Genomic DNA, 18,058 nt, shown 5'->3' with positions numbered 1-18,058 from the left:
TGCCTGGCCATTGTGCAATATCTCTTCCAACACTAGAAATGTCTCGGAACCATTTCCCATTGAGCACACGCCTAAGCACACAAGGGCATGCTCGGTGCTGCAGTAGCTTAAGAAAAGATAAACAACAAAACAATAACACACTGATTAAACATTTGCTAAAAGGTATATGGTGTTTGCAGATCGCGTAGCACTATGTTAGGCCCTTAATAGAAAATGACAACTGTAGCAACCACATGATGATACCAGCAATATTTGTATAGTGTCAAGTAATTTATCACCACTCCCACTTATTTTAGCCCACGGAAACTTTGTAAGTAGGAGATGAGTTATGTTCTCATTTTACAAATGAGCAAACTGAGTTTCTGATGGTGGTGTGCTGGGAAATGTTTAACAACCAGCTCTCTGGGGAAAAGATGTTAGGCTCTGATTGATAATGTGTGCTCATTTCCATGGTGTAAACACTCTCACCATGGCCTTTTTCAAGCTGGCAGCATGTTGCTGAATGTAGAGTTGGGAAGAGATGCGGACAACCACTTAGTCCTCGAGAGCCTGTGCAAACTGGCTCCAGCACACTTCTGCGTTCAGAGCAGGGAAATGACAAGTCCAAGGCCACACAGATAGTTGACTCCTGAGCCCACTGTCCTTCCTCTTTCTTACAGAGCAAAGCAGTACCGGGTCATCCAAAAACCTTTATTTAAAAAACAAAACAAAAATGTGTCCACATCTTGCAGAACTGGACAAAAGAAGGTGGTCAAGAGATCCCAAATTGGTGGAAACTGTCCCCATTACAGGAGGAGGAAGGACACCGACACCACTACCCCAGGGACTGGCCTATACTCATGCTTCTGTTCCAGTGTTGCTGTCTCACATTTGAAACCAATTTTGAATTTGGGTAGAAGACTTGTCTTGTTGCCTAAACAATGCCTTAACCCCATTCTCTCCCCAGAAGGGTCCTACATTTCTTAAGCTATTTTCAGCTCCTCCGCACCTACTCACTTGCAATACTTGTCATAACAGGAAGCCAGTTTCATATACTGTAATCCCCAAACACATTGCACCCACACGTGGGGAGCGTGAGGGGCTGAGCGAGGAGCGAGGAGGCCAGGCTTTCCAAAAACTGGAGGGGCTGAGCACTGAGCTGGTCCCAAGGTGGGGTGTCCCCACTCCGAAGCCCAGGATTCAGAAGCCAGAATCCACATCCAGACATTCTTGTTTTCCTTTCTCATGCAGTTGCTGGTGACTTTTTTTTTTTTTTAATAAAGCATTTGAGTAGGCAGCAAAGCCAGTCAGAACTGTTTATTTATAGCTGTGGATTTTCAATGCTGTATAAATTAGAAATCGTTGCTGAATGAGGCCCGCGCCCACTCACACACGCAGGGCCGCTATCTGTGAGTCCTTTCACAGGGTTTGACTGTACACAGTCTAAAATGGGAGAAAATGACATGCTCCGAGTCAAATGACGGAGTCACAGCTAAACGGCAAAGCAGAAAACCAGCAATTATTTTTCCTCAGCACAATATGGGGAGTACGACAGGTGCAATTATCCAATATTATTTAACAGTACCGGTTTGTGGTGTAGGGAGAAAATAAAGGTTTCCGTGTCTTGGAGAGGAAAAAGAGAAAGAACATGCCTTGCAGCTCCTGTTTCTATGGATTAAGCTGGGTTATGTACATGGAAACTGGCCAGGATTCCAGAAGGGGAAGGGAGAACCACCTGGCTCCCTGGCCCTTCCTCCCAGGAGGTTCTTGAGGAGCAGCACCACAGGGGGCTTCTGAGCAAAGGTGCCCCCAGCCTTGGGATACTGTGGCCTGAACACCCTCTTCTCCAGGCAATGGCTCCAGGTAAGACTGCAGGGAAGGCTGGGTTTGCTGAGCCCCTGTCTGCTTAGAGAGAAACTTCCCTCCTGCTTTTGACTCTCTTTCCCTTCATTGAACTACAATGAGGTCAAAGAGCGTGTGATGAGAAGGTGGTCCACAAGGAATAACTTTCAGCCCCTTAACCAGCTCCCTTTTCCCACTTCCAGCACATTTTTATTCCTCCTCCCAAGGCTTTGCTTCAACTGGTCACACTCCCTAGAAAGACCCCTCTTCTTCTAGCTACTGTGGAATAAATAAGTCAACCTTCATGGCTTCAGACCTCACTGGAGTGCCACTTCCCAACTCTCTGAAAAAGCTTTTCCTTGCCCCTCCAGGGCATTTGGCCAGCTGCCTTGTCTCAATTCTGCTAGTTAACAGCTAATCAGCTCCGCACACTACGCCATTGCTCTCTCCTTCACGTATCCCCCTGGCTTCTGTTTCTGGAATGGTATGGAATGCCATGCCGACTAAAGAAAACAGTCAAGCTTTTAAAGAATTGAAGTTAGTTGTATTCAGAAGTCTTACTGGGGACTACAGACCAAGGCCTACAGCCTGGGAACAGCCTTTCAGAGAGATCCTATGAGACTGCTCCAGCCCAGGATTTCAGCCCACTGCTTACAGACAGGAAGTGGAGGTTCGGTACCTGCACAATCACATCAAATTTGCTCAGAATTTCCATCGCAGCAGAATCCCATCAAAGCTTGGGTGTAAGAGTGCATCTAGTTGTATATTACAGAGGCATAAACACTAACCCTGTTAAAGGTTTCGTCTTCAAAGCATCTTTCCAAACATCTTCACAGTCCGGGGCTTTTGTGAAATTCTCCTGGCAAGCAGAATTGAGCAAAACGCGCTTCTCATATTTGCTCCTTTGTCTCACAGCTGGAAAGAAGAGAGGCTTCAGAACCAGACCAGATCTGAGTTCAAATTCTGACTCCCATGGCTGGCTATCTGTATTGAACCTAGAGAAAATCAGTTACTTTTTAGAAAAATATATTATTCGCTTATTATTTGTTTAAAAATGTATAGCAACTTCAGCATGTGAATAAGAGGACACATACTTAAGAAGGAGCTTAAGTATGCTATGTAGGCCGCCAAAGGAACGCAAAAGAAGTAAGCATCCCCTGTTCCTTAAAGACCTTAGGCATGCCAGATTTTATTCCAACTTGCTACTGTCCTAAGAGGGGCACCAGTCAGCCCCTTGGAGAGAGACTCACCTTGGATAAAAATAGTTTACTCCTCTGAGCCTCAGTTCCTTGTCTGCAAAGTTAGATAATGATACTACCACAATTAAATAAGATTATTTAAAGTGGTGGATGCAAGTGCCTGGCTCCCAAGATCTCCGTCTGATATAGTTTGGGTGTTGTCTCCCCGAAATCTCATGTTGAATCATGATCCCCATGATCATGGGGAGGTGGGGCCTGGTGGGAGGTGTTTGGATCATGGGACTGGATTTCTCATGAATGATTTAATGCCATCTTCTTGGGGCTGGCCTTGCCATAGTGAGTTCTGGCGAGATCTGGTTGTCTAAGTGTGTGGCACCTCCTCCGCCCATCTCTCTTGCTCCTGTTCTCACTATATAACGTGCCTGCTCCCCTTCACCTTCTGCCATGATTGTAAGCTTCCTGAGGCCTCCCCAGAAGCCCAGGAGATGCCAGCACCATTCTTCCTGTAAAGCCTACAGAACTGTGAGCCAATCAAAACTCTTTTCTTTATAAATTACCCACCTTCAGGTATTTCTTTATAGCAATGCAAGAATGGCCTAATTCACCATCCCACCTGCTTGACTGCAAACTCCTGGGACGAGGGGCCATGTCTACCTCTTTATATCTCCAACAAAGCCTAACTCTGCACCATTAGAAAGTACTCAAAAATACAGACGGACTTGAGGATTCCTTATAGCTTCTTAACCTTACAGGCATCATCACCAGTTATCTTCCACCCTAGGCTTCCCTGGAAGCTGATAGTCTCAACATTAGAGTTATTGTCTCATTTCAGATACTCTGTCCATCTTACATACCACAATTCTATTTACAGTGATGAGCAAATTACAGTTTCATGTGGACTGGTAGTGAATGAACATTGATAGAAGAGGACACATAGCAGATACCTTTGATGAAATGGAGAAGGAGATGAGGAATGGCCTGGAAGATAAACGGGTTGCGTGCAGGGAAGCTCTAGAATGGACGATTAGATGGCCCTGATGACTCAAAGGAGAGCCTGTGGGCTACTAGGGTCCGAGTCAGGAAGACTGATCCTTAAACAGGAGGCGGGGGGATGTTGAAGACAAACCTTGTTTACATCATAATTCATTTTACCTTAGGTGACTTCTCACCCCTTCCTGACAGATGGCAAGTGTTTATCATTAAGGCCCAGTCTAGTCTGACTAGCACATCATCATTACCATGATGTCGTCAGCCTCTTGCATGGTGTAGTTATTTCGGGGCCATGAAAAGGGCCTCTGTTCTCACTGCCACCCTAAATATCTTGCTAATGTACAAAAAATTCTTTCACCAATAAAGCCGCCCATTTCATATGGAGAGCCAGATTTAACATATAAATACTTCTGAAAGAAGTGACCTATGAAACTCATGCATGTTCAATTCTCAGTGAAGGATATTTGATGATTTGAAAGGAAGTTTTAATGTGGGGGAGGGCGCGCTTGGCAAAGTAAAAATGAGGATATTGTTAGTAAAGGAACAGGTGCGGAAGGGTCAGCTGTAGACTCCAAGGACAAAACTTGTCTAGTTCATAATTTTTCACCGTATAAGTTGCCAATGATGCAGGTTATGATTGTTCTGCACCCCTCCCTGAGAGAGCTACTTGATGGGTAGAGCACCCCAAAATGAAGCTGGTCCATGATTTTGGCAGCTGATAGGTCAACTAAATTCTGCGTGTCCTTGGAGGGGTGGACAGAGGGGACATAGCTGTGATGTGCCACTCTGTTTCCAGCCTTGATTATGTGGCTGGCACTACAGGAATTTAAACTTGCTTTATGTCTTTTATTTATTTATTTTTTGAGCCGGAGTCTCATTCTGTCACCCACGCTGGAGTGCAGTGGTGCAATCTTGGCTCACTGCAACCTCTGCCTCCCAGGTTCAAGCAATTCTCATGCTTCAGCCTCCCAAGAGGATGGAATTACAGGCATGTGCCATCATGCCCAGATAGTTTTTGTATTTTTAGTAGAGACAGGTTTTCACCATGTTGGCCAGGCTGGTCTTGAACTGCTAGCCTCAAGCAATCTGCTTGCCTCAGCCTCCCAAAGTGCTGAGATTATAAGCATGAGCCACCACGTCTGGCCTGCTTTGTGTCTTGAGAGAGTAGTGTTGTGTTGCCACCATGCTTTTTTTCCCACAATTTAAATGTGTGTTTGTTGGTAGCATAAATTAATCTTTCTTAGACTCTTAGGTTCTACATCCTCCAAATTTCAACATCATGGTTTTTGTTGTTGTTCAAATTACTATGATTGCTCATGAGTTTGTGTGTATGAGTGTGTGCGTGTGTGTGTGTTTGTTGTATTTCTGAAGTTCCGTGTAGATATTCAATGCCACTTTTTCATTTTCTCGAATTTATGTTTGAGAGTTGGTGCTACTGTCATCACGGTCCTACGATGATTCTGGAAACAAAGACTGGATAACATGAATGGCTCCATGGTAGAAGCTTTGGGTATTGATATTTCTCAAATTTCCCTCAAAATGCATGAGTATCACAGCTTTTACTACCTGTGAGTTGATGCCATGCTTAAGAAGAAAGAAGACAGAGCAAAGAAAAAATTAGGATTCCTTTGGCTCCTGAAGAACCTCAAGCAGTATTGAGCTTCTCCAAGATCTCTTTTTATCCAGACATCTGTCTTACCAATCAGTCACAGAGATCCTGAAGTGCTGAAGAGAGGTGGACACTTATTAAGGGCATATTTTGTGTTTCTTTGAGGGCAAGAGTATGTCCTACTCACCACTGTATCTCCCTCATCGAGCACAGTGCATACTATATGGTTGACTTTAAATGCATATGTGATGCTCAGATGGATTTAAGTAACACGCTCAGTGTCTGACAGTGGCACTGGAATTCAAATCAAGATCTATCTGACCCAAATGCCTCAAATAGTTTCCACTCCACCAACAGTGCTCAATCTTTCTTGAGTGATACCCTCAGAAATACATTTTACATCATAACCCAGTAGAAACACCACACATAACACACACGCTTGTGTGAAAAGTTTCATAAACTCATACTTGCTTTTAATATGGGTGACGTGCTCCTTTATTTTCTATGATATTGTTTCCTATTCCATTAAAATATGTCGTGACCATGAAATTGATTTCTTAATCCAATAATAGTGTTATTAAAAAATAATGAATTTCTTAATCCAATAATATTAATGATAGGGTTCAACTTAGTTCGGTAAGTTGGACAACACTACACTCCACCACACTGCAGGATTCATTCATTCGTTATACAAATCATTATAAAGTGCCTACTAAGTGTATGTCCCTGGCCATATGCATGCCATGGCCTGAGGATAAGGTCATGGTGGTCATCCACCTGGCATTTGCAGGCCTGCATGGAGGATTGCATGTTTTCATCTTGCCGTTCCTTTGGGAAGCCAAGCCTGGCTTTCCCAGCTTCCTCTGTTAGCAGCTGCTCCGCTAGACTCAGCTCCTCTGAGATGCTAACAGGAAGAAGAAAAAGATCCCTTCCACCGTAAGAGCTTACAAAACCTTCCGCTGAGGCTTAAGTCTGGCCTGAGCAAATATATTTGGTTACAATTTAGGGATTTGTCTTCACTCAACACTAAATTTTATTAAGATTCTAATAATGAAGTTAGATGACATAGAGTCAGGAAAACATGTACTGTATGACTGTTACAATACCTTGCCAGGAATCTGGTACGTGATTCTGAAGACTTCCCATCTAGACATGTTTTATTCCTTATGAAAATTTTTCTAGCTACATTCTAAAATGCACTTATGTTGTCATTTTATATATATGCATTAACTCAACTTTGCCAATTTTTTTTTTTTTTTTTTTTTTTTTTTTTTTTTTTTTGAGATGGAGTTTTGCTCTTCTTGCCCAGGCTGGAGTGCAATGGCACAATCTCGGCTTACTGCAACCTCCGCCTCCTGGGTTCAAGTGATTCTCCTGCCTCAGCCTCCCGAGTAGCTGGGATTACAGGCATGTGCCACCATGCCCAGCTAATTTTGTATTTTTAGTACAGATGGGGTTTCACCATGTTGGTCAGGCTGGTTTCGAATTCCTGACCTCAGATGATCCACCCACCCTGGCCTCCCAAAGTGCTGGGGTTACAGGCATGAGGCACCGCACCTGGCAACTTTGCCAATTTTTAAAATCATGTGGTTAAATAAAATTCTCTTTCTTGTAAAATAGATTGCAGTATCACTGCCAGTATTTCTCCTTTTCCAGGCTCATCCTGCCATCATGACCTTTTATTACCATCACATATCACCAAACTAAGAGGAAGAGGCCAAAAGAACTGCTGGACACCAATTCAGAGTTTTCCCACTCAGCAGTGTGGATTTCCATGTAATCCTCAAATCAAGGGGAAGGAAAGAACCATTCCAAAATGCCCTTCCAATTCACAGAGGAACATATCTAAGTCCACTTGGGAACCGTTTTAGACCCCAAGCATGGAAGGCAGGGATTATTTGCATGACTATACACACAATGACAAAGGGAAACTTACCCATTCATTCTAGGGCTTAACGAAAATGCCGCGGCTGCATGAATCGTGGTTCTGTGGTCGCTTATTGGGGATGGCATTGAAAGTATAACTTTAAGGGGGATCCCCAAGATGAGAGCCAAGAAGATGCTAAGCTATTTGTGCATGAGGTGCTTGTGGGATAGAGATCAAAGGATAACCAGCTGCTCTTCCTGGTTGGTGAGTGGAGGTGCCCGAGAGGGCACTCTTTGGTGTTGACTTATTGTGTCTCACCTTGTCCCTTCCTGAACTCAACTCTTGCCATTTCACTGTATCCCTCACACAGTCACACTTGAAAGGCCCTCCAAGCACCAGTGGCCTTTGTTCCTAGCACAGAAATCATCACCCTACACTGCTTATCTAGCATCTAAATAATCCCAATTCACATTTAGCTAAAATTTCACTATTACTAAATTGAGTTATATTTGCAATATAAATTTATTTTAGTTACAATAACTTAGAAGTAGTATAGTTACTATTATTATCTGTTTTAGTTTCCTGGAGCTACTATAGCCAAGTATCACAAACTAGGTGGCTTAAAAATGATAGAAATGTGGCCGGGTGTGGTGGCTCCTGCCTGTAATCCCAGCACTTTGGGAGGCCAAGGTGGGTGGCTCACGAGGTCAGGAGTTCGAGACCAGCCTGGACAACACAGTGAAACCCCTTGTACCGTCTCTATTAAAACTACAAAAATTAGCTGGGCGTGGTGGCAGGCGCCTGTAATTCCAGCTACTTGGGAGGCTGAGGCAGGAGAATCACTTGAACCTGGGCGGTAGAGATTGCAGTGAGCTGAGATCGTGCCACTAGACTCCAGCCTGGGTGACAGAACTAGACTGTGTCTAAAAACATCACTCCAATATCTGCCTGTTTCCACATAGCATTCTTCCCTGTGTGTCTCTGCACCTCTTACCTTACAGAGAATCTGGAATCTATGTTCAAATCTCCCTGTCCTTTCTCTTATAAGGGTGCTAGTCACAGATTTAGAGTCTACTGTAAGTCTAGGATCATTTATTTCAGGATCCTAAACTAATCACATCTGTAAAGACTCTATTTCCAAATAAGGTCACATTCTGAGGTTTTAGGTGGACATGCGTATTGGGGGTGAAAGGGGTGAGACCATATTCAACCCAATGCATTATCCCTATTTGACAAATGAGGGGATTGAGATGCTAAATTCCAGCTTCTAACTCTTCTCATGTGTCTTTCCTGGTTCAAAGAGTCACCAGTAATGTATACCATCTGTTGAGTGCCCACTACAGGATAGGCATTTGCAATTCATTATCTCTAGGTCTCACCATGCTCAGAGAGACAGGCATCATTCTCTCAATATTAAGGATAAAGAAACTGAAGCTCAGTAAGGTTGACAGATTTTTCCAACAAAGAATTACCCAGTGACAGCACAGAGCTCATTCTGGCTGGCTCTGACACCTACCCACTTTCCGTTAAACCACACAACTTCTACCAAATCCTGCTTCTGTTCCCTTCACAATATCTGGAACATCAGCCCTTCCTTCTGTCTCCTCAAGGTGAAAACATTAAACATTTTCATTTCAAATCTTCTGAGGCACTGTGGGAAGGGTGCAAGCTCAGGGACACGGGTGTTATGGTGGAAACACCCTCTTTCCTGAGCCCGAGCCTTAACAGGCATGCAAGTGGGCAAATGGACAGAAGGGGACCTGAAAGGGAAAGGGGAAATACAAATTGCTGCTAAGAGTATATGGCAGAGCCGTTCAGCCTCGCCTGCAGATTCGGAGTCGCCTGGGGACCTTCTAAAAGTACTTATGCCTAGATGTCTCCTCCAGAGCTTCTGAATTGGTCTGGGCTGCGATTGGGCATTGGAAATCTTAAAAGCACTTCCAGGTCATTCCCATGTACAGCCAAGGTTGAAGGCCACCTGGAGTATGGGAATTCTTGTCCATTTTCCTTGCCTATGGCAGCAGCTGAGGTCTTCAGGTTGTTTTGAACATCATCTGAGAGAGCCACTGCCTTTGTTCCAAGCTTTCTTGCAAAGCCATTGCCTAGTCACGCAAGTGCTCAGCACATTTTATGGCATGACCAACTGCCTGGTCTCTTTGGGTGCAACAGCAGAGGTGACTTTGGGGTGGAGTGTGGAGCCAGGCTCCGGGAATGGCTCAGATGCCTCTGCAAAGATTTCTGGTGGAGCTGTCTCCTGTCTCCCTGGGACCTCAGTGCACTTCCTTAGCAAGAGGCCAGACTACTGGAGCCGGAGAGGCACCCTGTGGGAATTGTGCCAACAAATGACCTTTGGACTTGAACTGTGGCCCGGGCTCTCCCCTGGGTCTCCAGCCTGCTGGCCTGCCCTGATAATTTGGGACTTGCCGGCCTCCATCATCACGGGAACCAAGCCCTTAAAATAAATCTCTTTCTAGGTACATACACATCCCATTGATCCAGCTTCTCTGGAGATCCCTGACTGCTACACTCCTCTTCCTTGGCTCCCCTGGCCTCACCTCCTTTCTCTGGATCCTCCCACCCTCCGCTGTCCGCGTCGTTTGCCTGCAGTATCTGTGACTCATAGGCCTATAATAATCCTTCCGCTTCTGCTTGCCAAACTCTTCTCTTTTCATTCAAGAGTCTCCCCAAATCCCACATCATCCCATCAAGGAAACAACAGTCTCTCCTCCCTAGGATGAAGCCATTCAGTAGAGCAGATTTCAGAAAGAAAACTCTGTCTGTGTGAGTGTTTCTTTGAAAATTCATGTTGGAGACTGTTCCACACATGACAGTGAAGGGACTTGGTGTCCCACAGGCTCCGTCTCAGAGGCCAGGCTACAGGGCTCCATCTGCTCTGCTCAGGTCTGCGTTTGGCACATGGTCTCATGTGGCTAGTGATGCCTACAAGATGGTGGTCTAGGGCTTGGCCTCCAGAACAAGCTACTGAAGGCCACTGTCCTGCATGGCTACAGATTTCACTACCAACCCTATGCCACCACCCTGTTCATATGACATTGCTTAAGGCAAGGGGAAGTCAGGGAAAATCCCTGAGCGTGCATTCTCTCAGCTGTGGGCCACCATGTCTTCCTCCTGTGAAGGATGAAGGGTTGAGGAGGCACTATCCCTTCCTACCACACATGCAGAGGGGCCCCTGTCATGTTGCTGCAACCATCATTAAGCCACATTCTCAGTGGACATTGCAGAGCCATGGGACATGCTGTCTCAAAGCTCCACCTGCAAGCTATGGCCCCAGAGATCCCTGAATGCCATAGACAGGGGGTGGTATCCCAGGGACAAAGAAAGCCCAAAGTATATGTTCACATCACGGGGGTACTAAAGCATCAGAGTGAAAGAACACAAGCTTTACAGACACTCTAAATTCAGTTAGTCCCATTTCCACAGCATTTACCATCTCGGGTGACTCATTCAACCTTTCAGAGCTTGGTTTCCCCATATAGAGAGGAGGAATGCAATACCTGCTTTGTGTTAGTGCTACTGAGAAGAAGGATGATGATGTTGATAATAATAATAGGCTGAGAACATTCAGCCCAGTGTCAGCATCCAATAAATACCCATTTCTTTCTCTGTTCTTTTAACTAAAAGTCTCTACTAATCCAATGGAGGCTACTTACGGGTTATAATTTGAACGCCTGGGAGAAGTAGTGTGAAATCATAGTATAGAGGAGCTGATGGCAGCACTAGGATGCAGACGGCATTCACGGAAGGGGAGCTGATGGCAGGACTAGGATGCAGAAGGCATTCATGGAAGGAGAGCTGATGGCGGCACTAGGATGCAGACGGAGTTCATGGAAGGGGAGCTGATGGCAGGACCAGGATGCAGAAGGCGTTCATGGAAGGGAAGCTCCCTTACTGTCCGCATGGCTTCACAGCATCAACAAGAGGATCCCAAATCACATGTTTCAGCACCCATTCCTCAACTTGAAGTTCAAACACAATAAAGGAAGGCAATGAAATATTGTAAATGCCATGGAGTCTAGAAATCCTAGATTTTAGAACCCTCTAAGTCTATGCAAAGCATTAACATTTCAACACATAACCCAATTTCAGGAGGCTTACGCAAAGGAAAAGCAGTCCATTGTAGCGCCCTCCTTCTTCCCACCGGTGTATAGGCATGCCTCCCAAGCAGTCCTGGCCTTACAGAGCCCTAGAGACAAATTCATTTTGCTGTTTTGGTTTATTATTGTTATTATTTGACATGGAGTATTGCTCTGTCACCCTGGTTGGAGTGCAGTGGCGTGATCTCAGCTCACTGCCAACTCCACCTCTTGTGTTTAAGCAATTATCATGCCTCAACCTCCCGAGTAGCTGGGATTACAGGCACTCACCACCACACCTGGCTAATTTTTGTATTTTTAATAGAAATGGGATTTCGCCATGTTAGCCGGGCTGGTTTCAAACTTCTGACCTCAGGTGATCCGCCCTCCTCGGCCTCCCAAATTGTTGGAATTATAGGCGTGAGCCACTGCGCCCGGCCTCATTTTGCAATTAACAAAAGACAAGGAGGCCCTCCTTGATATTTGGAGATAGAGTATTTCAAGCACGTTTGATGAATTTCTATCTTCTTATGTTGTGATAAGAAGGCTTGGCAGGATGTTTTTACAATTGTAGTATACATTTCATGGGGAAGAAAGGAAATACCTATATATGTGTGTATTTTATATATACAAAATACAAAATAAAAAATGTAGTTGAACATATATATATATTCTCTTCTAGTTTTCAACTGCATTTTTACATTATCTCATGTCTGGGTCTAGGCCTGCTATTAAATGGGAAGATGAGAGCCCTCTGGTGGCTAAATGGACTCTTCTCTTTTTTTAAGAGATAGTAAAACTAATTATCTTGTGTTTTGAAAATTCTGTGCCTTGTTCCAGTTGGCAATTTGCTGCATAAACTTCATCTTTTCTCCACTTATGCCCCTTCACCCTTGAGTAAAGAGATAATGAGATATTACATTTTCAACCTCTTTGATGCTCACACTTTGCATTTAGGCAAATATTTAATCCACCTTCTGAAAAGATAAAACAGTGTTTTAGAAATTTGATTTTCAGACACTCATCTAACAAATATTTATTGGGCATCTATAACAAGTAAGACACCGTTCTACGTACTGTAAGAGCTATAAGAAAATTTATAATATAACATCTAGTTGCAAGAAGCTTATAGTAGAGTACAAAAAAGAATAGCCTTGACTTTTTAAAAATGTATTTTTTTCTATAAACTTTAATCATTTTATCAAATACGTAAGTTTTCTTATCAGAGGTATTCTCCTAGGTTCCCTATCTTCCATCTACTCAGGTGCCTGTAGCAGGAAGTGGATCATCAAGTTGAACTCTTCTCACACTCTCCAATCCAACGATTCACCATGTCCTGCCAGCTCTACTTCTCTTTATTTCTATTGATGCCAACTTAGATTAGGGCACCTAAATTTCAGGTCATTACTATATCCTTTTATTTTATTTTTATTTTTATATTTTTTATTTTTTATTGAGACAAGGTCTCTCTCTATCACCCAGACTGGAGTGCAGTGGCATAATCACAGCTCACTGCAGCCTCGACCTCCTGGGCTCAAACAATCCTCTTGCCTCAGCCTCCTCAGTAGCTGGGACTACAGGCATATGCCACCATACGAGGCTAATTTTTAAATTTTTTGTAGAGACAAGGTACTCCCTACGTTGCCCAGGCTTACAGTATGCTTTTTAAAAATATATTTTTAAGTTATTTTTGAGTGGTTAATACATGTACATAGTATAGAATTCAACATATACAACAACAAATGCATAACAAGTAAGTCTCCCTCACACTCCTACACTGTACCCACCTGGTTCCCTTCTACAAAACAGCTACAAGTCTCAACCCTTTGGATATACTTGTAGAGATATTCGGTTCACATGCAAGCATGTACGTATTTTTCTCACAAATGATGACATGCAGTTCAGTGTCTTGCTTTTACATCTTTCAGTACCTGTTGGAGAAAATTCTAAATCAGTATAAAGAGGGCTGCTTCATTCTTTTTCAAGAGATGCATAGAATTCTATTATATGTATATTACCATAATTTATTTAATTCTCTATTGATAGAAATTCAGATGGTTTCCAATCTTTTGCTATTACAAGTCAATACTGCAATAAATATATTCTCGCAGACATCATTTTTGCAAGTGTGCCAGAATATACTTAGAATAAATTCCTAGAAGTGAAATTATCGGATCAAAGGATATGTATATTTTTACTTTTGATAGTTATTGCCAAATTATTCTTCATAGAGGTTTTACCAAAGTCTACGCTCGCTGACAAAATATGAGGCTCTGTTTCCCCAAATTCTCAACTATACAGTGAGCTAGAACTTTGTGTTTATCTTTACCAATCTTATGGGTAGAAGTGGCACCCCAATACAGTTTTAAGTTACATTATTCTTAATTTGAGTGAGGTCAAGCATCTTTTGATGTTTAAGATGTATTTTAACATAAAGATACACCTTTGTCCTTATCTTTACTATACATGTATTTATATATAGTGTCTCCTTATATCTCTTGTTCATTTTTCTGCTTGGGGTTTGTTTTTTGCTTGTCTCATTGAACTGTAGGAGTTTGTGGTAGGCAGCTTCCAAGATGGCCCCAGATGACTCCATCTCCTGGTATTCATACCCTGACATAGTCCCCCTCCCACATTGTACCACAGTTGCTCTGTGTGACCAATAAAATATGGCAGAAGAGATGGTATGTCATTCCCAAGACTGGCTCATAAAAGATAATCAGCTTCTGTCTTGGTGGCTCTCTCAAGCTCACTTGCTCTGGGGGACACCAGTAGCCAGGTCTTGAGCAGCCCTGGATAAAGAAGACCACGTGGTGAGAAGCAGAGGCTCTTTTGAGAGTCTCATGAATGACTTTAGCCGGGGTCCTTCAGCCTTGGGCAAGCCTTAGAAGGACCCAGCCCTGACTTATGTCTCCACTGCAACATCCTGAGGGACCCTGAGCTGGAATCACTCAGTTAATATGCTCCCAGATTCCTGACCCACAGGAACTTTGAGATTATAAATGTTTGTTGCCCTAGGGTGCTAAGTTTTGAGGCAATATTTTACACTTGATAAAATAGTGTAAATTGATAATAATATAGAGTTGATAATGATATAGTTTGATAATAATATAGAGTTTTTGATATATTAAGAAAACTAAGTCAAGTGCAATGATGAGTGCCTGTAGTCCTATCTATTTGGGAGGCTGAGGCAGGAGGATCACTTGAGCCCAGGAGGTCGAGTCCAGCCTGGGCAACAGAGTGAGACTTCATCTCTAAGAATGAATGAATTAAATATATAAAATGGTAAACTTTTTAAAAAGAAAGAAAATCGGTCTCTTTCTCCTGAGCTTGAGTTTCTTGATTAGAATTTTAAATGCTTTTTCTTGCTTGTTGAATGTCTATTAGTCCTCTTTGTGATTTATTTTCTCTTTTTTTTATTTTCTTTTTTGCCATGCAGATTTTTTTTTTAAAATTTACATAGTGAAACTTATCAACTTGGGGGATTACTTTTATACTTAGAAATGATGAAAGACAGACCACACAAATTCCAAATTTTATTTTTTCCATTTCTAATAGTAAAGAGCTAGGCGACTTTGGTCAACTCTCCTGCTAAAATCAACTAAAAATAATGAATACAATAATTTTCTAGTATCCTTTAAAGCATCAAGAAACTGACAAGATAATAAAGAATTACCAGATCAAGATCTAAGAGATTCCAGTTACCTAGAAAAGAAACTGTATTAGTCCATTTTCACACGGTTGATAAAGACATACCCGAGACTGGGAAGAAAAAAAGGTTTAATAGACTCAGAGTTCCACATGGCTGGGGATGCCTCAAAATCATGGTGTAAGGTGAAAGATATGTCTCACGTGGCGGCAGACAAGAGAAGAGAGCTTATGCAGGGAAACTACCCCTTATACAATCATCAGATCTCGTGAGACTTATTCGCTATCACGCAAACAGCACAGGAAAGACCTGCCCCTATGATTCAATTACCTCCCACAACACGTGGGAATTCAAGATGAGATTTGGGTGGGGACACAGCCAAACTATATCATATGAGATTTGGGTGGAGACACAGCCAAACAAAGCCTTTTGTCTTAAGAACGTACGGAGAACTGGGCTCCAGTTTTGAAGACCTCACAAAATAAGGTGGACAGAAGTCAAAAGCCTAGAGCCCACCCATATTGGAAAGTTAATATTAGACCCCCACTTATATTAACCTAGAATCCCAAAGGTAAAACCTTCAGGAAGTAAAAATTACCCGTTCCTCTTGTTTAAAAAAAGTCCTAAGATAGCAGTGTCTTAGTGCTAAATAAAGGAGAAAAACAAAAACAACACATAACCTGTCCCTGAGTAGTCTGTCTAGAGATTAGCTTCTGAGAATTGTTAGCCTAAATTTGAAACCCCGGGTGGACCAGAAAACTTCAAGCCATAACTTTAATATAAATTGGTTACAGAGAGGTAGTGCTCCTAAATGTCTCACAGAAGCAAAGGCAAAACTATTTGGAGAAGGATACCTTCACCCAAGTCACAGGAATTACCAGAAATCATGTCTTCTAGACAATGAGCAGTGCAGAGTTCATGGTAACCAAGCCACAAGAAAGTAAGTTATGATGAGAAAGAAACAGCAGCAATAATAGACTACATAAATAGACTCTGAAAGGCTTCAGGTATAGGAACAATTAGATGCAAGCTACAAAATAGCCATGTTTAAAGAAATAAAGATCGAAAATATCTGCAGCAAACAGGAAATTGTACAAAAAAAAAAGTGACCTAGCAGATATGAAAAATAACAAAGTAAAATTTCTAGAAATACAAATACAAATACAGGCCAGGAGCAGTGGCTCACTCCTGTAATCCCAACGCTTCGGGAGGCCAAGGTGGGTGGATCACCTGAAGTCAGGACTTTTGAGACCAGCCTGACCAACATGGCGAAAGCCCATCTCCACTAAAAATACAAAAATTAGGCAAGCATGGTGGTGCACGCTTATAATCCCAGCTACTTGGGAGGCTAAAGCAGGAGATTTGCTTGAACCCTGGAGGCAGAGATGAGCCAAACTTGTGCCATTGTACTCCAGCCTGGGCAACAAGTGTGAAACTGTGTCTCAAAATAAATAAATAAATAAAATAAATACAAATATAGAAATAAAAAACCTAATAGATGAGTTTGAGAGAAGAAAGGACAAAACTAGAGAGAACTAAAATATTAAAAGAAATTATTTTAAGTGTAGCACAGAGAGACAAAAGATGGGAAACATAAGAGAAGTTAAGAGAAATGAAAGATTGAAGGAGGTCTACCATGCAGAATCCAAAAAGTTGTATTTTTAAAAACTGATTACTAGAAATAATTAGTGAGTTTATCAGTGTCTGAAGACGCAAGGTTCATATACAAAAATCAATTGTATTGCTTCATATTAATAGCAAAGATTTGGAAAATAAAATGTCCAAAAATACAATTTATAATAGTGTAAAAACAAAAAATACTTAGAAATTTTTAAATTAAGGTAGGATTTACATACAGTAAAATACACAGATCTCATATGCTCAGTCTGATGAGTTTTGACAAATGCATACACCTGTGTATCCTATGCCATGTCCCTTTCTCCTTGTCAAGATATAAAACACTTTCATCACTCCAGAAAGCTCCCATGCCACTTCCTGGTAAATCCCTGTTTCACCTCCAAGTCCAGGCAACTTCTGTTCTGATTCCTTTCACCATAGATTAGTGTCATTATAGAATTTCATATAAGTTGTATAGGATGAACATAGTCTGGCTTCTTTACGTTGGTATAGGCATGATGTTTTAAAGACTCATTCATATCTTTGCATCCATGTTTCATCATTTGTATTGCTGTAGTATGTATGGATACATCACAATCTGTTAATCCATTTTCTTCTTTTTAGACATTTGGGTCAATTTCAGTTTGATTCATTATTAATAAAGCTTTTATGAATATTCCTACACAAGGCCTTTACTGGATATATGTTTTCTCTTCTCTTGAGGAAATACCTGGAAGTGAAACACCTGCACTGAAATGCACTCACCACAGTGTGTTGGTATTATCCATATAAATGGCTGCTCCATTGGAATGAAAGCTCTTTGAAAACAGGGACCGGGTTTGGTTTATTGGCTTATCTTCGATGTCTTGCACAATAAAGGACACAGAGGAGACATTAACTATGCATTTCTTGAATCAATATATTGAGGAGAAAATATTCTTTAAGAAAAAGACGTAAGTAAACAATACATCTTCCATCCAGTTTGTCCTTGGTTACACTAGGATACTGTTTCAAGGATATAAGCACCTTATTAAAAAGTCCTTTTGATGGTTTTGTAAAATAAGTCCCATGGAAAGTTCCCAAGAAAATCTGAAACTCACATAATAATAATATTAAAATGGCTAATATTTATTGAACCCCAACAACACCAAACAAGGTAAGATAATCATTGCATTCATTCTTTGTACTCTTGAGTAGTCAATACAAGGAAAA

The 18,058-nt window shown here is 42.0% G+C and overlaps 1 non-coding gene across 1 annotated transcript; it reads right to left on the bottom strand.

The window, feature by feature from the left end:
* Positions 1-2,936: 2,936 nt before the first annotated feature.
* On the bottom strand, positions 2,937-3,078 carry LOC129039759 (small nucleolar RNA SNORA67). The gene has a single exon (XR_008503461.1). It is a non-coding gene; the product is annotated as a small nucleolar RNA SNORA67 (small nucleolar RNA).
* Between the last annotated feature and the right edge of the window lie 14,980 nt (positions 3,079-18,058).

Source organism: Pongo pygmaeus, chromosome 5, assembly GCF_028885625.2.
Source record: "Pongo pygmaeus isolate AG05252 chromosome 5, NHGRI_mPonPyg2-v2.0_pri, whole genome shotgun sequence".
Taxonomy (NCBI): Eukaryota; Metazoa; Chordata; class Mammalia; order Primates; family Hominidae; genus Pongo; species Pongo pygmaeus.
This window is presented reverse-complemented; position numbering and strand designations above follow the sequence as displayed.